The sequence below is a fragment of the Natrix helvetica genome (genome assembly GCF_964273705.1).
Source record: "Natrix helvetica genome assembly, chromosome: 16".
Taxonomy (NCBI): Eukaryota; Metazoa; Chordata; class Lepidosauria; order Squamata; family Natricidae; genus Natrix; species Natrix helvetica.
Genome location: NC_138563.1, coordinates 11812006 through 11837219, shown reverse-complemented (window position 1 = coordinate 11837219; position 25214 = coordinate 11812006). Strand labels below are relative to the sequence as shown.

Sequence of the window (25214 nt, the reverse complement as noted above, 5' to 3'; positions counted from 1 at the left end):
ACCCGAACGGCATGACCGTATACTCAAAATGTCCGTATTGGGTGCCAAAAGCTGTCTTCCATTCGTCCCCCGCCCTGACTCGAACCAGATTGTAAGCTCCACGTAAGTCCAGTTTTGTAAACACCAAGGCCTCCCGGAGCCGCTCCAACAACTCGGGAATCAGAGGCAACGGGTAGCGATTACGGATCGTGATGGCGTTAAAGCGCCGGTAATCGCAACAAAGTCTTAGATCCCCGGTCTTCTTTTTGACGAACAAAACCGGGGCAGACAAGGGCGAAGACGAAGGCCGGATAAAACCCCGGGCAAGGTTCTTGTCAAGGAAGTCCCGCAATGCGGCCAACTCCGGTTCAGACATGGAGTATAGGCGGCCCGTCGGGAGTTTCGCATCAGGTACCAGGTCAATGGGACAGTCGTAAGGCCGGTGCGGTGGCAGTTGGTCCGCCTCCTGCTCGCTAAACACGTCCGCGAACTCCGCTAAATCCGGCGGCACTGTCACCTCGGCCGAACTGGGCACCTGAGCTGCGCAAATATGACGGGTATGGTCCACGCATTGCAAGGACGGGAACGAGATGCGGTTCTGCGACCAGTGGATCTGGGGATCGTGCGCCCGCAGCCAAGCCAAGCCCAACAACACGGGGAAATGCAGACCCGAAGCCACGTAAAATTGAATGGCCTCCTCATGCTCCCCGAGGATCAGGCACAAAGGTTGCGTGGCGTTCTTGATGGGCCCAGACAGAAGCACCCGACCGTCAATGGTCTCCACTCGCATCGGAGGGTCTACCGGGCACAGAGGGACGTGATATTTCGTGACAAACGCTGCATCCATAAAATTCGTGGTAGCCCCGGAATCGACCAAGGCATGGGCTGGAATTCCCTGCGGACTACCCGACAAGAGAATGTGCGCTGCAAGAATCAGATGTCGTGGAGGCCCTTCCGCCTCTGTTCCGGCCTGTGCCCGACCTGAAGTCTCCCTCAGATTGGGCCCCGCCCGTTTTCCGACACGTTGCTGAGGGGAGGCCGCAGTCCGCACAGCCCCCCTACCCTTTTTGGGGCAAACCAAAGCCAAGTGTCCAAAATCCCCACAGTAGAAACACAACCCCCCTGCACGCCGTCTGTCCATCTCCGTGCGCGACAAGCGGGGTTTGGCGGCACCCAACTCCATGGGCTCCTCCCGTGCAACTGCAGTCTCGTGAGGGACCGGCACCCTACTGGTCTCCTGGGACACGCGGCGAGGCCTCCGCCTCTGCAGCCGGGCGTCTATCCGGAGACACAAATGAACCAACGCGTCGAACATTGGAGGCCTGTCCACCCTCACAAGCTCGTCCTGCAGGCCATCTGATAGGCCGTCCTGGAAAGTGTCCATAAGAGCTGGCTCATTCCACTCAGAGTCCTGACTAAGCAGCCGGAATTCGCTGACATAATCCTGCAAAGAACCACGCCCTTGGTGCAACTCTTTCAGGAGTCTGGTGGCTGTTTCCCCCTTAATGGGATCTTCAAACATCAGCCGGAGATGGTTACAAAAACCCTGAAAATCGTCCAGCAGGGGGCTCGGTTGAGAGAGCAATGGAGTGGCCCACCTCGCTGCTGTGCCTGAGAGCAAGCTGATGATAAATCCCACCTTCGTCCGGTCGGTGGGAAAGTCCTCCGCTCTCAAGCTGATAAACAGCTGGCATTGGCCCAAAAACGCTGCAAACATTGCTTGTTTGCCATCAAACTTGTCTGGTGTAGCCACTGGACATTTCCTCCTTGGCTGGGGGGGGGGTTTGCAAGCCCCTGGAGCTGAGAGACCTGACCAGCCAGCAAAGCAATCAGTTGAGCCAACTGGGCCGTCTCAGCCTGTAGGTGCTCCATTGCAACTTAATGGAGTTTTGTTTGGGGCAGGAATCAATCTGTTCTGACCCCCTCCTCTTGTATACCAAGACACTCCGACACAAAGTCTCTTCAAAGATGTTTATTGACATACAGGTTCCACCTTGGCAGCAATCCAGCCTGCCAAGGTCAAGATAGCGCTCTGGGCAGCAATCCAGCTACAGCGACACCCCTTGGCAGCAATCCAGCTACCAAGCTCTAGATAATCACCTTAGCAGCCAAGGTCCAGGGAACAGATTGACAGTAATCCAGGTAAAACCTTTAGCAGCAATCCAGCCTGCCAAAGTACGACACAGATCTGAGCTTCTCCAACTCCAATGATCAGTTGATTCCTGCAAAGGGTGTGTCCACAAGCAGTCCCTTTATAGTCTGGAGAGGAGTCTAATGATCAGCAGCTGAGAGCCATTACCTCCGGTAATTGCTCAATTGCTCCTTACGCCGGGTAGCACGTCGGTAACGAGCATCTAATAGCTCACTGCTGTCTGACTCACTGTCCTGTGACTCCTCCCCACTGCTCCAAGGCATGACATCAGGAGCCCCCTTCCTTTGGCTTTCACCACTGCTCCATGCCTCAGGCGCCCCCTGGTGGCCAACCAGCCTCTCTGCGCCCTGCTCAGCGTCGGAACCCTGTCCAGGGTCCCCCACCTCCTCTTGAGCCGACTCAGAGGACACCTCGCTGTCGGAGTCTGGTGGCAGCGGCACCGGAACCGGCTGGGCCACAACACTAACCCTACAATGTTAATTTATGCTAATGACTTGGCTAAACTCACCCTAAAACTTCTGCTGCTACTCAGCCTCGAACCCCCAACCTTCTACTTACAAAGCGAGTGTCCTACCGGCTACACCACCAACTAGAGTAGTTAACAGGGCCCTCAATACTGCCACTTAAAGCAAATGACTTGGCTAAAATCAACCTAAAACATTTGATGCTACTTAGCCTCGAACCCCCAACCTTCTAGTTACGAAGCGAGTGTCCTACCAGCTACGCCACTGACTACACTGCTGAACGGGCCCTCAATACTGCCACTTAAACCGACTCGGAAAACCCAGTAATAATGACGTGTAAGCTTTTTACAGGGTGCTGTTCCTTCTTTTACCACCAGAGGGCGCTGTTGTCTATAAACTCACATGCTCTAAGTAAATGCTCAGATTCTCCGAGCCGATAAACCTCTTTACCCTATCTCATACGTAATAATAATAAAAAGTTATACTTAATGTTTTGAAAAAATCTCTTTTTTTTCTCTTTCTATACATATTAAGCTTTTACTATGAAACAGACTATTTACTTATACGAGATAAGAATAATAATGTATTTAATGTATAAGAGTGAGATGATTTAAATTGTTAGGTATGATTGTGGCTGCTGACTATCTTATAATATAAAATGGAATAATGATGATGTAATGAACAATGGATATAAATATAGATTGAAATATTTAATGACTACATGGATTGACAAATAATAATGGGAAATTAAATTTGGAGTTGAGGATGATTGGAAACTCTAAGGTTAATGGAAAGTAGAAATGTCTTATATGAAGTAATGAGTTTCTTTTTTTCTTTGACTTAATCTTTATTTTTATCTTTGAGAGAATGGTGATATAATTTTATAAAGACTTATTGTTACCTAGTATATAATTATAGAGGTAACATTTCCAAAAAATAAACAAACATTTTAAAAAAAAACCTCTTCCGATGCTTTCTATTATTTATTTATTTATTAATCCAATTTACAGGCCGCTCCTTCTCCACCAAGGGACTCGGGGCGGCGTAAAATTCGTTACACAACGAATAAATAACGAGATGTCCAAAACATTATACAATACATAATAAATAAATAATCAATTAGTTAAAAACAATATAATGCAATTAAAAACAATAAAAATACCCAAAGTCAAACAGAGTTTAAAGTTAAAAATTTCTACCTTTTTTTCTTTCTTCTTCTCTTAGCAGAAAGCCTCCGTGTGTGTTGCGTGTTGTATATCTTCCTCTTTTAAAAACAAAAAACTTTGGGGGGGGGGGGGCTAACCCTAACCCCTCCTACTGTGTTGATTTATGCTAATGACTTGGCTAAACTCAACCTAAAACATCTGCTGTTACTTAGCCTCGAACCTCCAACCTTCTAGTTACGAGGCAAGTGTCCTACCCACTACACCACCAACAACACTAGTTAATGGGGTCCTCAATACTGCCTCTTAAACCAACTCCCAGAACCCAGTAATAATGACAAATATACTTTTTACATGGTGCTATTCCTTCTTTCCCCACGAGATGGCGCTGCTGTCTGTGAAATCACCTGAATGCTCCAAAACGATACGGCTCTTCCGTTGCTCTATAAAGTGAGTGCGCATGCTTCGCTTCCCCGCTCTTGCTGAAAAATAATTTCCATTTTATATTATAAGATAGTTACTGACTACAATAGTACCTAAGAATTTAAATCAACTCGCTTGTATATGTTAAATGCCTTATTATTCTTATATCGTATAAGTAGATAGTCTGCTTCATAGTTAAAGCTATCCCAACAATTTCTTCCTCTGTTGGTACTTTCTCATTTTTCCAGTGTTTAGCAAATACAATTCTAGCAGCTGTTAACACGTTTATAATCAAATATTTCAAGTCTTTATTGTATATTTCTGGTATTATTCCCAATAGAAAAAGTTCTGGTTTCAAGTCTATATGTTTATGTATCATTTTCTCCAACCGCATGTGTATTTTAGTCCAGTATCTTTTAGCTTCAGGACAGGTCCACCACATGTGGTAGAATGTGCCCGGCGTATGTTGACATTTCCAGCATTTTTCAGACTTATTCTTCCACATTCTTGCTATTCTCGATGGGGATAACTGCCACCTATAAAACATCTTATACAAGTTTTCTTTATATGCAGTTGACATTGTCATTTTATAATTTTCTTGTTCTATTATTAGCAGAAATCGTAGGGATGTGTTGTGTATTCTATTTCTTCCTCTTCTTAAAAATCAAGCTTCTGGGGGCTTTAGAGACCAACGTTTTTTGCGCTCAAAATTGAAAAACCCGTGAGAGGACTTCGTTTGCGGTGGAATTGCGTGCTTCAAAATGGTATTTCTTGGTGTTTTTTAAAAATCAACGCTTTTGCACCCAGAGGAGAGGAGGAAAATTCCTGACCCTGCGGTCAGAAAAATGGGGGCTTGGGGGGAAAATCTTTTTCCCGGTCAAATTGAAAAACCCGTGATGGGACGGTAACCGTCCTGCCACGCCTTAGGAATTATTTCGATCGTGGCACCTAAAGCAACAACCGGAATCCTATAATTCTAATTTATGTAAATGAATTCTCCGTGCAGCTAACAATGAAGTGATAAAAAATATTACATCGCTTCCCTGCTCTTGTTGAAAGATAAAAAATTTGTCTTGTCTTGGTGAAGTTCCCTTCCTACCCTTAAAAATGGTTGTTATTTCTTGCTATTTCTATAAATCAATGTTTTTGCACCCAGAGGAGGAAAAGACGACCTGGTACCCTGCTTCTGCGTGCCCTCCGACCTTCCCGGGGGCTTCCCGTTGGTCCAAAACACCTGGTCTGCTTGTTCTTGCATTGACCCGTGTGTCAACGCTCCAATTAATGCACCTGTGGAAAGCAGAATTCCAAGACAGGTAGATCCTTCAAAAGGTTTATTGGATACATGAAATTGGTATGAGTGGTGAAAACCGGCTCTGAAAGTTCCTGCCGTTTTCAGCTAATGTCAAGTGAAACTTCCCCCCTTTTCCCCCATTGTCCGATCGAAGTGCCGGGTGTCTGCTTGGTTGCTCCGCTCCGCTTTTTTACTCCGCTTTTGACTATAAAAACACAGCTATGCATTTCCCACCCCTCCCCGCCCGTTCTTCTGCCCTGTAGCAACCCTGAACCCTGCGAGGTGGTCTCGGCCAGAATCGCTTCGGGGTTGACGCCGAGCAAGTCCGGTGTAGCCTGCCCCCTGCCTGGCTTCCCAGCCTCCCAGGGACTGCCTGCTGGTCTGGATGGATGCGTCCTACCGTACCTGAAGCTGGTGCTTCTAACCCTTGCAAGCAGGTCGGGTGGAATTTGACAGGTTCGAACCATGACCTGCCCCTCAGCTCCACCTACCTGTATTTTCTCAGCTGAGTCCCGCGGCACAGTGGATTGCCGTGCCTCAGCTGTTTTCCTTCCCAAGCAGCGTTCCGAAAGGTAAGTATTCTCTAAATTGTGCAAGCGGTGAGCTGGTTGTTAAACCGGTAGGATCCCACCCCTGCTCGGCTCTTCTTCCGTGGGAGGCCCTCGGCTCCGAGAAGGTTATGCACAAATACAATACAATCCTATACCCATAGAAGGAGTCTCTGTCCAGCCAGGCCTCTGCACTCTTTCCATGCCCATTTTCTCTGTCCTGAGTGAGCAAAATGGTCTCTTATTTCCCTTGTCCAACTACATTGCTATCAAATTTTACATCTGCAAGAAAAATGGGGGGGGGGAGCATTTCCAATTGGACAATACGGTTTTCTGGTCAAAAATGGAATAAATCTTTCATATGAATTCTTTTCTCTTTTTCTTGGTCATCCGACCCCGGATGTCGTCTCCGCCGTCCGTTTCTCTCAGGCTTGGTCAGCGTTTGCGGATCAAAATATCCCAGCTATCCTTCCAACGCAGAGCCTGCAACTCGGATTTCGAGAGTGCCGGTTCTCCGTAGGTGAGCGGGCGGAAGGTGTAGTACGTCAGGTAGACGGAAGACATCCAGGCCGCTACCAAAGCACTGTGCATGCTCTTGTAAAGCCTGGATCTGTCCAACAGAGAGACAAGCATAAAAAAAGGAGGATGAGACTCTACAAAGAATGCAGGGAAGACCGACCGAGTTTATTCAGGAGGTTAAAACGGCTCCTCTTTTATTCCCTATGAGAGTGGCCATTCGTGGTCCGCTTGTGGCCTTACTCCCAAGTCCACCCCCCTTCTTTACCTGTTCCCTTCTCCTGGCAGCTGTGCGTGCGCACAACGGGAACAGGCTCCAGCTGTTCTTCTGCCTCAGAGCTGTCTGACTTTGAAGGCACCTGATCGCTGCCAGATGGCCTCGGCCCCCTCTCTGCCTCCAACACAGAGCCCTCATCGGAGCCTTCCCCAGACTCCAGGACTGGCCCGTGCTCCTCCCCAACCTTCTCACCGTCTGAGTCTGCCGCCAGCTACGCTGGAGGGCCACAACACCGGCTGTTCTACCTGCAAAGGAAGTCGCTGGTGTGCTGCAGAACGACGGGGATCAGAAGAATTTGAAAAGTGACAGCCGGCAGGTAATGGTAAAGGAAGAGGTTCTTCTCCATCAAGAAGAAAGGCAGGTAGTTTGTGGCCCATCCGCCCACGCAGATCCCTCCGGCCAGGAGCCACTGCTGCCAAGTCTCTGCAGAGGAGCGGGATAGGGAAATAGGCAAGTCAGTTTCTCAGCCTGACAAAATGCCAGGTCAGGTCGGAGCAGAGAGGAGAACAAGAAATGAACTTAGGGGCGTTTCACCACCTTTCAGGCAGGATGGGTGCAGTGAATGCAAGAGAGTTCATCGAAGCCTAGCACTCCACAAGAGTCAGTGTGTCCATCAAAAGGCACACTGATCTACCACCAGGCGTGGGATTCTACCGGTTCAGACTGGTTCAGGTGAACCACTTTGTTCTGACTTTCAGCTGGGCGCACGCAAAGCGAACCGGTTGCTACACCGATAGGATCACAGCCCTGCCTACAACCGGCCTGCTGAACACCCCGTCTTGGAATACAAAGCAACCACACAGCCAACTGGACACGGCGCCCACCCTCAACCAACTCACGCAATTGCGCGCACACGCACACACACACGCACACACAGTTCACCTCCCAATGCGCCTGACCTGAGATAATCTGAAATAAATTAGTAGAGCTTCTCCTGCCTGAGCAGGGGGCTGGACTAGAAGACTTCCCAGGTCCGTTCAAGGATTAAAGCCAATTTTATGTCAGCAAAAACAGACCTCAAAGGCTTCAACTCTCTGCAACAGGTCTAGGCCGACCCAATTAAGGGGGGTCTTGGATAGAAGATTGAGATGGGGTTGGAGGTCCCAGACCTTCAGGGATATCCCGGATATTTCGCCGTCGCCGGAGCAGGTACCCCAAGAACAAAACCACATAGACGATGGTGGCTACGTTGGCTGATGTCCAGCTGACGAGGTTTCCCAGAAGGTGAATTTGAGCCTGGCCAAGAAACATTGAGAAAATGCTTTGAGTTGTGTTTTGCGACCTTCTGATAAACCAAATCCATGGTTCGCTTTAACAACTGTGTTACTAACTGAACAACTGCAGTGATTTGCGTAGCGGCAAGACGGGTCTCAAAATGAGGTAAAGCTCGCTTCGCAAATGCCTTGCTTAGCAGCAGAAATTTTGGGCTCAGTTATGGTTGTTAATCGGGGACTTGCCTGAACGCTTAAAAAGGCAGCCAGATATGGACTGCTGAAATTCTCTCTGGGACAAAGGGAGAGCTGGAGATTGCCCGCGTGTATTTCAGAAAACATGATTTCTAAAGTCCACATAAAAATCCAGTAAAATCACCCCTGAGCTGGAATGGAACCAGTAAGCGATGTTGGTCTCCAGGGTGATCCAATCTAAGGGAGATGAGCTGTATTTATGTTCCGTGTCCTCGTTTTTCAGGGTAAGGATCTTCCACTAGAACGAAACACAAGAATTGGGAATTCCGGATATCGATGCAAGCTACGAGTGATGCAGCCCCTAATTCAAAATGTCGCTTGAAGTCTACGACCCCCAAGTTGTGAAATCGGCTGGCAGCATTTACTCCACACGCTTAACGTTCTGGTGTGTTTTAGGGGCTGTAGCTTGGGGGGGGGGGGGCGCTCTGCCTGGTTCAGCTTGGCGCCTCGCCGGCATCCTGCCATCAAGGGCTGGAAGGGAGGGAAAGGATGGAAGGGCTATAAAGCTGTGTGTATACGTGATGGGAAATTGGAAGTGGCGAGGGATTGACAAAAATCAATAAATGGAACTTCAATTCCCAGAATCCCCTGGACAAGTACACCTGCTGCTGAGAATTCTGGGAAATGAAGTCCACCCTGTGACTTTATCGTAGGCTGACTTTCTGGACCTTTCTCTCACCTGCAGTTCGGTGAACTTGGCAACAAAGGTGAGATTATGGCTGATGTTGATCTGAGTGGGCAGATGCAATTCCACCTCTCTTTCTTTCTGCTCATGGCCTGCAAAGGATTAAAACGAGAGAGATCTGAAAAAACAGGTTAGTTGGGGCAAAACCTTTCTCCCACAATCCCTCGGGGGGAATCTCTAAACCCACCTGGGGTAGGTAGGGTGGACCGCTGCTCTCGGAGGAGCATTTGGGTCAAACCCTTGACTTACAAGAGTTCGTTTTATGACCGTTTGAACTTACAACGGCACTGAAAAAAAGCGACTTATGACCGTTTTTCATACTTATGTCTGTTGCTGCCTCCGCATGCAAATTCAGACGCTTGGCAACTGGCATGTACCTATGACAGTTGTGGTGTCCCGGGGGCCATGTGATACCCTTTTCCGACCTTCTGGTGAGCAAAAGCAACAGGGAAATCAGATTCACTCAAGGACCCGGTTACTAACTTATCCGCCGCAGTGATTCGCTTAACAACCGTGGCAGGAAATGTCGCAAAATGGGGAAAAACTCACTTAACGGTCTCTTTTGGCAACGGGAATTTTTTTAGTTAAGTCGAGGTCAATTTCTCCAAGTATGGACTGAGTGGGGGGAAAAAACCAAGTCTTTCCAGAACTTTGAATGGGGAGGGAACTTCATTCACATACAGAGGTTTTCCTAAAACAGGGGTCAGCAATCTGCGACTCTGGAGACGCGTGTGGCTCTTTCATACCTCTGTTTTACGCCTTTTACGACTCTTCTTGCCACGGCCGTTAAGTGAATCGCTGCAGTTTTTAAATTGGGAACTCAGGTTGTTAACTGAATCTGGTTTTCCCAATGGACTTTGCTTGTCGTAATGTCATAAAAGGGGAATATGTGATCACGGGAGCCACTGCGACCGTCATAAATTTGAGTCAGCGGCCAATCCTCTGGATTTTGATCACGACCGGGTCGGAGTGCTGCAACGGTCATTTACTGTGAAAAATGGTGGTAATTGAATTACTGCTGTTGTTAAATTAGTAACCTGGTTTATTAAGTGATTTTCAATTAACCTCTGAGATTCATTTACCATCTGTGCCAAGCAAGGTCACAAAAGGAGGCAAAACTGACTTTTAGCAACTGGCACCTAAAGTTTTGGGCTGAATTAGGGCTGTAAGTAGCAAACTATCTTTCATAACAGAAGAACAATGTAGCACGAAGCCAAATTTAGCGGTTTACTTCTATTCTATTCTAGACCTAGCTACTTGCGGGATCGTATCCTGCCCCATACATCCCTGCGACCAATTCGCTCGCACAGAGAGGGACTCCTCCAGGTGCCGTCCACCAGACAATGTCGGGGGGCGGCGTCTAGGAGTAGAGCCTTCTCTGTTGCGGGCCCAGCCCTGTGGAATGACCTTCCCCCGGATATTAGGACTACCTCTGACCTCCGCGCCTTCCGGATAAAGCTCAAGACCCACCTATTTCAATTAGCTGGCCTGGCTCAACCATAGTTCGTTCACACTGCTCCTGACGGGTTTTTTAATTTTGTGATTTTTGGAATTTTAGGGGATTTTAAATTGTGTTTTAACTGTCTTTATTCATCTTCCTACCTCCTCCTTGTACATGTATTCGTTTATTTTGTGTGTGTATTGTCCATATTGTTTTTATGTGTTTTATTGTACGCCGCCCCGAGTCCTTCGGGAGAGGGTGCGGCTAAGAAATAAATTTTATTATTATTATTATTATTATTATTATTATTATTATTATTATTATTATTATTATTCATCCATTCAGCCACGATTCCGTCTGAGCTCCATTGTCCTCCGTGACAACTCGATTAATGTTAATCTCAATTTATTTTCAAGGGCTTTTTCACATGCCAAAAGGTGGACTGAATAATAAATAGTTTTATGTGTTTAGATTAAAAGCTTTTAAAAACGCAACGGTGAGGTTTTCCGCAGACGGTCTTTATAAACAGACAGAAAGAAAAGTTTTGTTTTAATTCCCGGAAAAGCCATTGTTGATACCGACATTTTTAGTCAACTAAATCTATGGCATCCCCATATATTGGAATATGTTTTTTTTTCACCAGACTTTTTTTTTCTTACATAAAATTATAGGCATACGTTCACATAGTTATTCTTCTTTTTTACATTCATCGTTCTTATGCATTTGACGTTCTGTTTACAGGATTAAAACATACTGTTTGGGTTGCTTTGTTTACCATCCCTCGCCTGTTTTGAAACCACCTTATTTTTCCCTTTCTTTTCTCCCTCTCTTCCTTCTCTACTTCCTTCCTTCCTTCCTCCTCTCCTTTCCATTCCTTCTTCTCTTACCTCTCCCCTGCTTCTCCCTTCCTACCCTTTCTCCTTCTCTCTCTCTCTTCCTTCCATCTTCCTCTCACCTCTATCTTCCTTCCTTTCCTCCTCTCCTCTCCTCCTCTCTTCCTTTCTTTTTCGGTTGTTGTAGGTATCTCTTCCAGCTCTTAATTTTTATTTTCTTGGGGTGGCATTTCTGCAAAGCCAAAAATAACTTGGTATCATTCCTGGTTCCCTTTCCTTCTCAAATCTATCCTGATTATGCCCCCCCCGCTTTGTATCTTACTTTTGAATGTATACTTATATGCTATTATTTTCTTTTCTACTCCCCCCCCCCTCTTCTGCCCCTTTTCTACTTAATGCCGTATCCTCTAGGTTCTAGGAATATGTTTACTTACACTACAGCTCTGGGATAGGACAGAGCCCACAGCCGGCTGACCAATCCAACCACAATCAAAACCACCAAGTTGACATTTATTTCCACCGAAAAGACAATTGGCTGCTTTAAGAATCCGAGCATTTTACAGAATAACCTGGGAGTATCTAAAAAAAAAAGGAAAATCGGTCCCATTCGGAAAAAATAAAAATCAGGCACGCTCTCAAAACTGTTGGAAAAGTTATGTTATTCATACCAGTCAGCCATCCACAGACACAGAGAGATAAAGATATTTCGCCATCGTTGAAAAGAAACAATAAAAACGTAAGGAAAGAAAAACACCACAACACCCCCCCTCTAGCTGCCCATAATTAGATAAGCAGGGATTAACTCCAGACTATCAAGCAAACAATAGTATCTTAATTGAGGAATTACCAAGGAGAAAACCACACCTGCAAGGGGAGCTTCTGTATATAAACAAGAGAGCAAATCCACGAGCTCACTAACATTGGTGATGTACCTTAGTAGGGTAATGAAAAGCCTGCAATGAAACAACCGAGTGCAGAGGGCAGCAAGGAGCCCGGTTTAACCCTGAGCTACAGGGATAGGTGGCCCAAAATGCCAAATGCAATCTAAATATTTGGCTGATTGAGCAACAAGCCATAAGAATAATAACAGGGGAGAGTGACGGTATTTGGGAGATAGCAGAAGAGAAAAAACTGGAGAAGATAACAAATTAGAAAGCTATGCAATGCCTTTAACCCCATACAACCACAACATCTGCCTTTCCTGGGTCCTTGATACATGGATACAGATACAGAGTAACTAGGTTGGAAGGGACCTTGGAGGTCTTCTAGTCCAACCTCCAGCTCAAGCAGAAGACCCAATACCCTTCTGAACACATAGCTCTCACATCACTTCTTAAAAGCTTTCGGTGATGGAGCGGTTATTATTGAAAGTGTGTTTATGAATATTCCATTGGCTGCAAAACTGATGCAAATCCTACTATTCAGATGCATTGTGTATCCTTCTCTTACTCCTCCTTTTCTCCTTCCTCCATTCCCACTCCTTTTCAGCACTTTTGACATTACCTGGTTCGGTCATGAAACGTCTGCAAGAAAACAAACAAGCTCAAAGAGCACCAAGGACCCCACAGTCCTCCTCCCCTCCTCCTCCTCCTCCTCCTCCTCTCCCCCCAAACCCTACTCCTTTTCAGAACTGATGACATTAATGCCAGATCCGGTCTAAACACAGTTCTAGGCTGCATCAACAGAGGGACAGAATCAAGATCACGTGAAGTGTTAATACCACTTTATAATGCTTTGGTAAGGCCAAATTTGGAATACGGCATCCAGTTTTGGTCGCCGGATGTAAAAAAGATGTGGAGACTCTAGGAAGAGTGCAGAGAAGAGTAACAAAGAGGATTAGGGGACTGGAGGCTAAAACGTATGAAGAACGGTTGCAGGAACTAGGTATGTCTAGCTTAAGAGAAAGAAGGACCAGGGGAGACATGATAGCAGCCTTCCAATATCTCAGGGGTTGCCACAAAGAAGAGGGAGTCTAGCTATTCTCCAAAGCACTTGAGGGCAGGACAAGAAGCAACTGGTGGAAACTCATCAAGGGGAGAAGCAACTTAGAACGAAGGAGAAATTTCACAGTGAGAACAATTAATCAGTGAAAAAACTTGCCTCCAGAAGCTCTGAATGCTCCAACACTGGAAATTTTTAAAAAGAGATTGGACGGTTCATTTGTCTGAAGTGTTGTAGGGTTTCCTGCCTAAGCAGGGGGCTGGACTAGAAGACCTCCAAGGTCCCTTCCAACTCTGTTATTCTATTCTGTTCTGTTCTATCTAGCTGACTGAACGACCAACCACAATATGAAGCATCAGCGTTCGCCAAATACCCATCAATCCTTATATCGTGCGACAATGCCTGTTAAAACACCACAAACCAGCATTGGAGCGTGCAAAGTTGCAAACTCTCTCCAGCAATTCATTCTCTCTGCGTCCATCTTTTGCACCAACCCGTTCTTCTTTTACACTCCGGCTGGCTAAGCACGCTTGGTAAAAATATTTGTGTATAAATCTTATCGATATTAATACCCGGGGGTTTGCTTTCACTGTCTTCCCGATTATTTCGAGAAACTTACCCGATCCCTTCTGCTTCTGGCTCGCCTGCTTGGTTCAACCGCCTTAATTTCTCAGCGCCCTTCTCCCCCTTTTCCAGGAATGCGCTCGCTTTCGTGCCTGTGTTCAGGCGGCGGAGATGGGACATATCAATGATAAAGGGGGGGGTGAGAAAGGAGGCGAACATGGCCCCCCCCCTATCATTGGTATGTCCCATCTCCGCCGCCTGAACACAGGCACGAAAGCGAGCGCATTCCTGGAAAAGGGGGAGAAGGGCGGTGAGAAATTAAGGCGGTTGAACCAAGCAGGCGAGCCAGCAGGCGAGCCAGAACCCCCCCGTGAGAAAGGAGGCGAACATGTAGTCCGGTCTACTCCTCTACCGTGCAGAAGGCAGGAAGACAGGACCGGAGGTGACATCACGGACCCGGACAGTTGCCATAGGAACAAGAAACCATACAGCAGCCCATGGGCTCTCGCTCACCCCACCCTGTCTAACCATTTGCAACCGGGTCGGTTACCAGGGAAACTACAGGCCCCAGAATTCCTAGTTTTACACATCTCCGACTGCAAATCTATTTCCATTACCCAATTTCTGCCGTTATTTACAGCGGAGCAAATGATTCTCTCAATAATGTCTCTTAAAGCAACAATCGCGACCCTGTAATGTGGAAAATAAAAATTTTAAGGGCTGCTGTTCCTTCTTTCGCGCCGTCCCGTGGCGAATGAAGGAACAGCAGCCCTTTAAAAAAAAATATTTTTCAGCAAGAGCGGGGAAGCGAATCATGCGCAGTTTAAAGGTGATTTTATAGAGCACAGCGCCGTCCCGTGGCGAATGAAGGAACAGCAGCCCTTTAAAAAATCTATTTTTCTGCAAGAGCGGGGAAGCGAATCATGCGCAGTTTGCAGGTGATTTTATAGAGCACAGCGCCGTCCCGTGGCGAATGAAGGAACAGCAGCCCTTTAAAAAATCTATTTTTTAGCAAGAGCGGGGAAGCGAATCATGCGCAGTTTGCAGGTGATTTTATAGAGCACAGCGCCGTCCCGTGGCGAATGAAGGAACAGCAGCCCTTTAAAAAAAATATTTTTCAGCAAGAGCGGGGAAGCGAATCATGCGCAGTTTGCAGGTGATTTTATAGAGCACAGCGCCGTCCCGTGGCGCATGAAGGAACAGCAGCCCTTTAAAAAATCTATTTTTTAGCAAGAGCTGGGAAGCGAATCATGCGCAGTTTAAAGGTGATTTTATAGAGCACAGCGCCGTCCCGTGGCGAATGAAGGAACAGCAGCCCTTTAAAAAAAATATTTTTCAGCAAGAGCGGGGAAGCGAATCATGCGCAGTTTAAAGGTGATTTTATAGAGCACAGCGCCGTCCCGTGGCGAATGAAGGAACAGCAGCCCTTTAAAAAAAATATTTTTCAGCAAGAGCGGGGAAGCGAATCATGCGCAGTTTGCAGGTGATTTTATAGAGCACAGCGCCGTCCCGTGGCGAATGAAGGAACAGCAGCCCTTTAAAAAATCTATTTTTCTGCAAGAGCGGGGAAGCGAATCATGCGCAGTTTGCAGGTGATTTTATAGAGCACAGCGCCCTCCCGTGGCGAATGAAGGAACAGCAGTCCTTTAAAAAAAATATTTTTCAGCAAGAGCGGGGAAGCGAATCATGCGCAGTTTAAAGGTGATTTTATAGAGCACAGCGCCGTCCCGTGGCGAATGAAGGAACAGCAGCCCTTTAAAAAATCTATTTTTAGCAAGAGCTGGGAAGCGAATCATGCGCAGTTTAAAGGTGATTTTATAGAGCACAGCGCCGTCCCGTGGCGAATGAAGGAACAGCAGCCCTTTAAAAAAATATTTTTCTGCAAGAGCGGGGAAGCGAATCATGCGCAGTTTAAAGGTGATTTTATAGAGCACAGCGCCGTCCCGTGGCGAATGAAGGAACAGCAGCCCTTTAAAAAAAATATTTTTCAGCAAGAGCGGGGAAGCGAATCATGCGCAGTTTAAAGGTGATTTTATAGAGCACAGCGCCGTCCCGTGGCGAATGAAGGAACAGCAGTCCTTTAAAAAAAATATTTTTCAGCAAGAGCGGGGAAGCGAATCATGCGCAGTTTAAAGGTGATTTTATAGAGCACAGCGCCGTCCCGTGGCGAATGAAGGAACAGCAGCCCTTTAAAAAATCTATTTTTTAGCAAGAGCTGGGAAGCGAATCATGCGCAGTTTAAAGGTGATTTTATAGAGCACAGCGCCGTCCCGTGGCGAATGAAGGAACAGCAGCCCTTTAAAAAAATATTTTTCTGCAAGAGCGGGGAAGCGAATCATGCGCAGTTTAAAGGTGATTTTATAGAGCACAGCGCCGTCCCGTGGCGAATGAAGGAACAGCAGCCCTTTAAAAAAATATTTTTCAGCAAGAGCGGGGAAGCGAATCATGCGCAGTTTGCAGGTGATTTTATAGAGCACAGCGCCGTCCCGTGGCAAATGAAGGAACAGCAGCCCTTTAAAAAAATTATTTTTCAGCAAGAGCGGAGAAGCGAATCATGCGCAGTTTGCAGGTGATTTTATAGAGCACAGCGCCGTCCCGTGGCGAATGAAGGAACAGCAGCCCTTTAAAAAAATTATTTTTCAGCAAGAGCGGGGAAGCGAATCATGCGCAGTTTGCAGGTGATTTTATAGAGCACAGCGCCGTCCCGTGGCGCATGAAGGAACAGCAGCCCTTTAAAAAATCTATTTTTTAGCAAGAGCTGGGAAGCGAATCATGCGCAGTTTAAAGGTGATTTTATAGAGCACAGCGCCGTCCCGTGGCGAATGAAGGAACAGCAGCCCTTTAAAAAAAATATTTTTCAGCAAGAGCGGGGAAGCGAATCATGCGCAGTTTAAAGGTGATTTTATAGAGCACAGCGCCGTCCCGTGGCGAATGAAGGAACAGCAGCCCTTTAAAAAATCTATTTTTTAGCAAGAGCTGGGAAGCGAATCATGCGCAGTTTAAAGGTGATTTTATAGAGCACAGCGCCGTCCCGTGGCGAATGAAGGAACAGCAGCCCTTTAAAAAAATATTTTTCTGCAAGAGCGGGGAAGCGAATCATGCGCAGTTTAAAGGTGATTTTATAGAGCACAGCGCCGTCCCGTGGCGAATGAAGGAACAGCAGCCCTTTAAAAAAATATTTTTCAGCAAGAGCGGGGAAGCGAATCATGCGCAGTTTGCAGGTGATTTTATAGAGCACAGCGCCGTCCCGTGGCGAATGAAGGAACAGCAGCCCTTTAAAAAAATTATTTTTCAGCAAGAGCGGAGAAGCGAATCATGCGCAGTTTGCAGGTGATTTTATAGAGCACAGCGCCGTCCCGTGGCGAATGAAGGAACAGCAGCCCTTTAAAAAAATTATTTTTCAGCAAGAGCGGGGAAGCGAATCATGCGCAGTTTGCAGGTGATTTTATAGAGCACAGCGCCGTCCCGTGGCGAATGAAGGAACAGCAGCCCTTTAAAAAAATAGTTTTCAGCAAGAGCGGGGAAGCGAATCATGCGCAGTTTGGGATCTGAAAAAACAGGTTAGTTGGGGCAAAACCTTTCTCCCACAATCCCTTGGGGGAATCTCTAAACCCACCTGGGGTAGTTAGGGTGGACCGCTGCTCTCGGAGGAGCATTTGGGTCAAACCCTTGACTTACAAGAGTTCGTTTTATGACCGTTTGAACTTACAACGGCACTGAAAAAAAGCGACTTATGACCGTTTTTCATACTTATGTCTGTTGCTGCCTCCGCATGCAAATTCAGACGCTTGGCAACTGGCATGTACCTATGACAGTTGTGGTGTCCCGGGGGCCATGTGATACCCTTTTCCGACCTTCTGGTGAGCAAAAGCAACAGGGAAATCAGATTCACTCAAGGACCCGGTTACTAACTTATCCGCCGCAGTGATTCGCTTAACAACCGTGGCAGGAAATGTCGCAAAATGGGGAAAAACTCACTTAACGGTCTCTTTTGGCAACGGGAATTTTTTTAGTTAAGTCGAGGTCAATTTCTCCAAGTATGGACTGAGTGGGGGGAAAAAACCAAGTCTTTCCAGAACTTTGAATGGGGAGGGAACCTTCATTCACATACAGAGGTTTTCCTAAAACAGGGGTCAGCAATCTGCGACTCTGGAGACGCGTGTGGCTCTTTCATACCTCTGTTTTACGCCTTTTACGACTCTTCTTGCCACGGCCGTTAAGTGAATCGCTGCAGTTTTTAAATTGGGAACTCAGGTTGTTAACTGAATCTGGTTTTCCCAATGGACTTTGCTTGTCGTAATGTCATAAAAGGGGAATATGTGATCACGGGAGCCACTGCGACCGTCATAAATTTGAGTCAGCGGCCAATCCTCTGGATTTTGATCACGACCGGGTCGGAGTGCTGCAACGGTCATTTACTGTGAAAAATGGTGGTAATTGAATTACTGCTGTTGTTAAATTAGTAACCTGGTTTATTAAGTGATTTTCAATTAACCTCTGAGATTCATTTACCATCTGTGCCAAGCAAGGTCACAAAAGGAGGCAAAACTGACTTTTAGCAACTGGCACCTAAAGTTTTGGGCTGAATTAGGGCTGTAAGTAGCAAACTATCTTTCATAACAGAAGAACAATGTAGCACGAAGCCAAATTTAGCGGTTTACTTCTATTCTATTCTAGACCTAGCTACTTGCGGGATCGTATCCTGCCCCATACATCCCTGCGACCAATTCGCTCGCACAGAGAGGGACTCCTCCAGGTGCCGTCCACCAGACAATGTCGGGGGGCGGCGTCTAGGAGTAGAGCCTTCTCTGTTGCGGGCCCAGCCCTGTGGAATGACCTTCCCCCGGATATTAGGACTACCTCTGACCTCCGCGCCTTCCGGATAAAGCTCAAGACCCACCTATTTCAATTAGCTGGCCTGGCTCAACCATAGTTCGTTCACACTGCTCCTGACGGGTTTTTTAATTTTGTGATTTTTGGAATTTTAGGGGATTTTAAATTGTGTTTTAACTGTCTTTATTCATCTTCCTACCTCCTCCTTGTACATGTATTCGTTTATTTTGTGTGTGTATTGTCCATATTGTTTTTATGTGTTTTATTGTACGCCGCCCCGAGTCCTTCGGGAGAGGGTGCGGCTAAGAAATAAATTTTATTATTATTATTATTATTATTATTATTATTATTATTATTATTATTATTATTATTATTATTATTATTATTATTATTATTATTCATCCATTCAGCCACGATTCCGTCTGAGCTCCATTGTCCTCCGTGACAACTCGATTAATGTTAATCTCAATTTATTTTCAAGGGCTTTTTCACATGCCAAAAGGTGGACTGAATAATAAATAGTTTTATGTGTTTAGATTAAAAGCTTTTAAAAACGCAACGGTGAGGTTTTCCGCAGACGGTCTTTATAAACAGACAGAAAGAAAAGTTTTGTTTTAATTCCCGGAAAAGCCATTGTTGATACCGACATTTTTAGTCAACTAAATCTATGGCATCCCCATATATTGGAATATGTTTTTTTTTCACCAGACTTTTTTTTTCTTACATAAAATTATAGGCATACGTTCACATAGTTATTCTTCTTTTTTACATTCATCGTTCTTATGCATTTGACGTTCTGTTTACAGGATTAAAACATACTGTTTGGGTTGCTTTGTTTACCATCCCTCGCCTGTTTTGAAACCACCTTATTTTTCCCTTTCTTTTCTCCCTCTCTTCCTTCTCTACTTCCTTCCTTCCTTCCTCCTCTCCTTTCCATTCCTTCTTCTCTTACCTCTCCCCTGCTTCTCCCTTCCTACCCTTTCTCCTTCTCTCTCTCTCTTCCTTCCATCTTCCTCTCACCTCTATCTTCCTTCCTTTCCTCCTCTCCTCTCCTCCTCTCTTCCTTTCTTTTTCGGTTGTTGTAGGTATCTCTTCCAGCTCTTAATTTTTATTTTCTTGGGGTGGCATTTCTGCAAAGCCAAAAATAACTTGGTATCATTCCTGGTTCCCTTTCCTTCTCAAATCTATCCTGATTATGCCCCCCCCCCCCCCGCTTTGTATCTTACTTTTGAATGTATACTTATATGCTATTATTTTCTTTTCTACTTCCCCCCCCCCTCTTCTGCCCCTTTTCTACTTAATGCCGTATCCTCTAGGTTCTAGGAATATGTTTACTTACACTACAGCTCTGGGATAGGACAGAGCCCACAGCCGGCTGACCAATCCAACCACAATCAAAACCACCAGGTTGACATTTATTTCCACCGAAAAGACAATTGGCTGCTTTAAGAATCCGAGCATTTTACAGAATAACCTGGGAGTATCTAAAAAAAAAAGGGAAATCGGTCCCATTCGGAAAAAATAAAAATCAGGCACGCTCTCAAAACTGTTGGAAAAGTTATGTTATTCATACCAGTCAGCCATCCACAGACACAGAGAGATAAAGATATTTCGCCATCGTTGAAAAGAAACAATAAAAACGTAAGGAAAGAAAAACACCACAACACCCCCCCCTCTAGCTGCCCATAATTAGATAAGCAGGGATTAACTCCAGACTATCAAGCAAACAATAGTATCTTAATTGAGGAATTACCAAGGAGAAAACCACACCTGCAAGGGGAGCTACTGTATATAAACAAGAGAGCAAATCCACGAGCTCACTAACATTGGTGATGTACCTTAGTAGGGTAATGAAAAGCCTGCAATGAAACAACCGAGTGCAGAGGGCAGCAAGGAGCCCGGTTTAACCCTGAGCTACAGGGATAGGTGGCCCAAAATGCCAAATGCAATCTAAATATTTGGCTGATTGAGCAACAAGCCATAAGAATAATAACAGGGGAGAGTGACGGTATTTGGGAGATAGCAGAAGAGAAAAAACTGGAGAAGATAACAAATTAGAAAGCTATGCAATGCCTTTAACCCCATACAACCACAACATCTGCCTTTCCTGGGTCCTTGATACATGGATACAGATACAGAGTAACTAGGTTGGAAGGGACCTTGGAGGTCTTCTAGTCCAACCTCCAGCTCAAGCAGAAGACCCAATACCCTTCTGAACACATAGCTCTCACATCACTTCTTAAAAGCTTTCGGTGATGGAGCGGTTATTATTGAAAGTGTGTTTATGAATATTCCATTGGCTGCAAAACTGATGCAAATCCTACTATTCAGATGCATTGTGTATCCTTCTCTTACTCCTCCTTTTCTCCTTCCTCCATTCCCACTCCTTTTCAGCACTTTTGACATTACCTGGTTCGGTCATGAAACGTCTGCAAGAAAACAAACAAGCTCAAAGAGCACCAAGGACCCCACAGTCCTCCTCCCCTCCTCCTCCTCCTCCTCCTCCTCTCCCCCCAAACCCTACTCCTTTTCAGAACTGATGACATTAATGCCAGATCCGGTCTAAACACAGTTCTAGGCTGCATCAACAGAGGGACAGAATCAAGATCACGTGAAGTGTTAATACCACTTTATAATGCTTTGGTAAGGCCAAATTTGGAATACGGCATCCAGTTTTGGTCGCCGGATGTAAAAAAGATGTGGAGACTCTAGGAAGAGTGCAGAGAAGAGTAACAAAGAGGATTAGGGGACTGGAGGCTAAAACGTATGAAGAACGGTTGCAGGAACTAGGTATGTCTAGCTTAAGAGAAAGAAGGACCAGGGGAGACATGATAGCAGCCTTCCAATATCTCAGGGGTTGCCACAAAGAAGAGGGAGTCTAGCTATTCTCCAAAGCACTTGAGGGCAGGACAAGAAGCAACTGGTGGAAACTCATCAAGGGGAGAAGCAACTTAGAACGAAGGAGAAATTTCACAGTGAGAACAATTAATCAGTGAAAAAACTTGCCTCCAGAAGCTCTGAATGCTCCAACACTGGAAATTTTTAAAAAGAGATTGGACGGTTCATTTGTCTGAAGTGTTGTAGGGTTTCCTGCCTAAGCAGGGGGTTGGACTAGAAGACCTCCAAGGTCCCTTCCAACTCTGTTATTCTATTCTGTTCTGTTCTATCTAGCTGACTGAACGACCAACCACAATATGAAGCATCAGCGTTCGCCAAATACCCATCAATCCTTATATCGTGCGACAATGCCTGTTAAAACACCACAAACCAGCATTGGAGCGTGCAAAGTTGCAAACTCTCTCCAGCAATTCATTCTCTCTGCGTCCATCTTTTGCACCAACCCGTTCTTCTTTTACACTCCGGCTGGCTAAGCACGCCTGGTAAAAATATTTGTGTATAAATCTTATCGATATTAATACCCGGGGGTTTGCTTTCACTGTCTTCCCGATTATTTCGAGAAACTTACCCGATCCCTTCTGCTTCTGGCTCGCCTGCTTGGTTCAACCGCCTTAATTTCTCAGCGCCCTTCTCCCCCTTTTCCAGGAATGCGCTCGCTTTCGTGCCTGTGTTCAGGCGGCGGAGATGGGACATATCAATGATAAAGGGGGGGGTGAGAAAGGAGGCGAACATGGGCCCCCCCTTATCATTGGTATGTCCCATCTCCGCCGCCTGAACACAGGCACGAAAGCGAGCGCATTCCTGGAAAAGGGGGAGAAGGGCGCTGAGAAATTAAGGCGGTTGAACCAAGCAGGCGAGCCAGCAGGCGAGCCAGAACCCCCCCGTGAGAAAGGAGGCGAACATGTAGTCCGGTCTACTCCTCTACCGTGCAGAAGGCAGGAAGACAGGACCGGAGGTGACATCACGGACCCGGACAGTTGCCATAGGAACAAGAAACCATACAGCAGCCCATGGGGTCTCGCTCACCCCACCCTGTCTAACCATTTGCAACCGGGTCGGTTACCAGGGAAACTACAGGCCCCAGAATTCCTAGTTTTACACATCTCCGACTGCAAATCTATTTCCATTACCCAATTTCTGCCGTTATTTACAGCGGAGCAAATGATTCTCTCAATAATGTCTCTTAAAGCAACAATCGCGACCCTGTAATGTGGAAAATAAAAATTTTAAGGGCTGCTGTTCCTTCTTTCGCGCCGTCCCGTGGCGAATGAAGGAACAGCAGCCCTTTAAAAAAAAATATTTTTCAGCAAGAGCGGGGAAGCGAATCATGCGCAGTTTAAAGGTGATTTTATAGAGCACAGCGCCGTCCCGTGGCGAATGAAGGAACAGCAGCCCTTTAAAAAATCTATTTTTCTGCAAGAGCGGGGAAGCGAATCATGCGCAGTTTGCAGGTGATTTTATAGAGCACAGCGCCGTCCCGTGGCGAATGAAGGAACAGCAGCCCTTTAAAAAATCTATTTTTTAGCAAGAGCTGGGAAGCGAATCATGCGCAGTTTAAAGGTGATTTTATAGAGCACAGCGCCGTCCCGTGGCGAATGAAGGAACAGCAGCCCTTTAAAAAAAATATTTTTCAGCAAGAGCGGGGAAGCGAATCATGCGCAGTTTAAAGGTGATTTTATAGAGCACAGCGCCGTCCCGTGGCGAATGAAGGAAGAGCAGCCCTTTAAAAAAAATATTTTTCAGCAAGAGCGGGGAAGCGAATCATGCGCAGTTTGCAGGTGATTTTATAGAGCACAGCGCCGTCCCGTGGCGAATGAAGGAACAGCAGCCCTTTAAAAAAATTATTTTTCAGCAAGAGCCGTGAACCGAATCATGCGCAGTTTGCAGGTGATTTTATAGAGCACAGCACCGTCCCGTGGCGAATGAAGGAACAGCAGCCCTTTAAAAAATCTATTTTTCAGCAAGAGCGGGGAAGCGAATCATGCGCAGTTTGCAGGTGATTTTATAGAGCACAGCGCCGTCCCGTGGCGAATGAAGGAACAGCAGTCCTTTAAAAAAAATATTTTTCAGCAAGAGGGGGGAAGCGAATCATGCGCAGTTTAAAGGTGATTTTATAGAGCATAGCGCCGACCCGTGGCGAATGAAGGAACAGCAGCCCTTTAAAAAATCTATTTTTTAGCAAGAGCTGGGAAGCGAATCATGCGCAGTTTAAAGGTGATTTTATAGAGCACAGCGCCGTCCCGTGGCGAATGAAGGAACAGCAGCCCTTTAAAAAAATATTTTTCTGCAAGAGCGGGGAAGCGAATCATGCGCAGTTTAAAGGTGATTTTATAGAGCACAGCGCCGTCCCGTGGCGAATGAAGGAACAGCAGCCCTTTAAAAAAAATATTTTTCAGCAAGAGCGGGGAAGCGAATCATGCGCAGTTTGCAGGTGATTTTATAGAGCACAGCGCCGTCCCGTGGCGAATGAAGGAACAGCAGCCCTTTAAAAAAAATATTTTTCAGCAAGAGCGGGGAAGCGAATCATGCGCAGTTTGCAGGTGATTTTATAGAGCACAGCGCCGTCCCGTGGCGAATGAAGGAACAGCAGCCCTTTAAAAAAAATATTTTTCAGCAAGAGCGGGGAAGCGAATCATGCGCAGTTTGCAGGTGATTTTATAGAGCACAGCGCCGTCCCGTGGCGAATGAAGGAACAGCAGCCCTTTAAAAAAATAGTTTTCAGCAAGAGCGGGGAAGCGAATCATGCGCAGTTTGGGATCTGAAAAAACAGGTTAGTTGGGGCAAAACCTTTCTCCCACAATCCCTTGGGGGAATCTCTAAACCCACCTGGGGTAGGTAGGGTGGACCGCTGCTCTCGGAGGAGCATTTGGGTCAAACCCTTGACTTACAAGAGTTCGTTTTATGACCGTTTGAACTTACAACGGCACTGAAAAAAAGCGACTTATGACCGTTTTTCATACTTATGTCTGTTGCTGCCTCCGCATGCAAATTCAGACGCTTGGCAACTGGCATGTACCTATGACAGTTGTGGTGTCCCGGGGGCCATGTGATACCCTTTTCCGACCTTCTGGTGAGCAAAAGCAACAGGGAAATCAGATTCACTCAAGGACCCGGTTACTAACTTATCCGCCGCAGTGATTCGCTTAACAACCGTGGCAGGAAATGTCGCAAAATGGGGAAAACTCACTTAACGGTCTCTTTTGGCAACGGGAATTTTTTTAGTTAAGTCGAGGTCAATTTCTCCAAGTATGGACTGAGTGGGGGGAAAAAACCAAGTCTTTCCAGAACTTTGAATGGGGAGGGAACCTTCATTCACATACAGAGGTTTTCCTAAAACAGGGGTCAGCAATCTGCGACTCTGGAGACGCGTGTGGCTCTTTCATACCTCTGTTTTACGCCTTTTACGACTCTTCTTGCCACGGCCGTTAAGTGAATCGCTGCAGTTTTTAAATTGGGAACTCAGGTTGTTAACTGAATCTGGTTTTCCCAATGGACTTTGCTTGTCGTAATGTCATAAAAGGGGAATATGTGATCACGGGAGCCACTGCGACCGTCATAAATTTGAGTCAGCGGCCAATCCTCTGGATTTTGATCACGACCGGGTCGGAGTGCTGCAACGGTCATTTACTGTGAAAAATGGTGGTAATTGAATTACTGCTGTTGTTAAATTAGTAACCTGGTTTATTAAGTGATTTTCAATTAACCTCTGAGATTCATTTACCATCTGTGCCAAGCAAGGT

The 25214-nt window shown here is 46.1% G+C and overlaps 1 long non-coding RNA gene across 1 annotated transcript; it reads right to left on the bottom strand.

Moving 5' to 3' along the window:
* Positions 1-9360: 9360 nt before the first annotated feature.
* On the bottom strand, positions 9361-13896 carry LOC309400012. Its single transcript, XR_014176593.1, has 3 exons — positions 13799-13896; positions 11673-11817; positions 9361-11470 (listed from the first exon to the last, which is right to left on the bottom strand). It is a non-coding gene; the product is annotated as an uncharacterized lncRNA (long non-coding RNA).
* Between the last annotated feature and the right edge of the window lie 11318 nt (positions 13897-25214).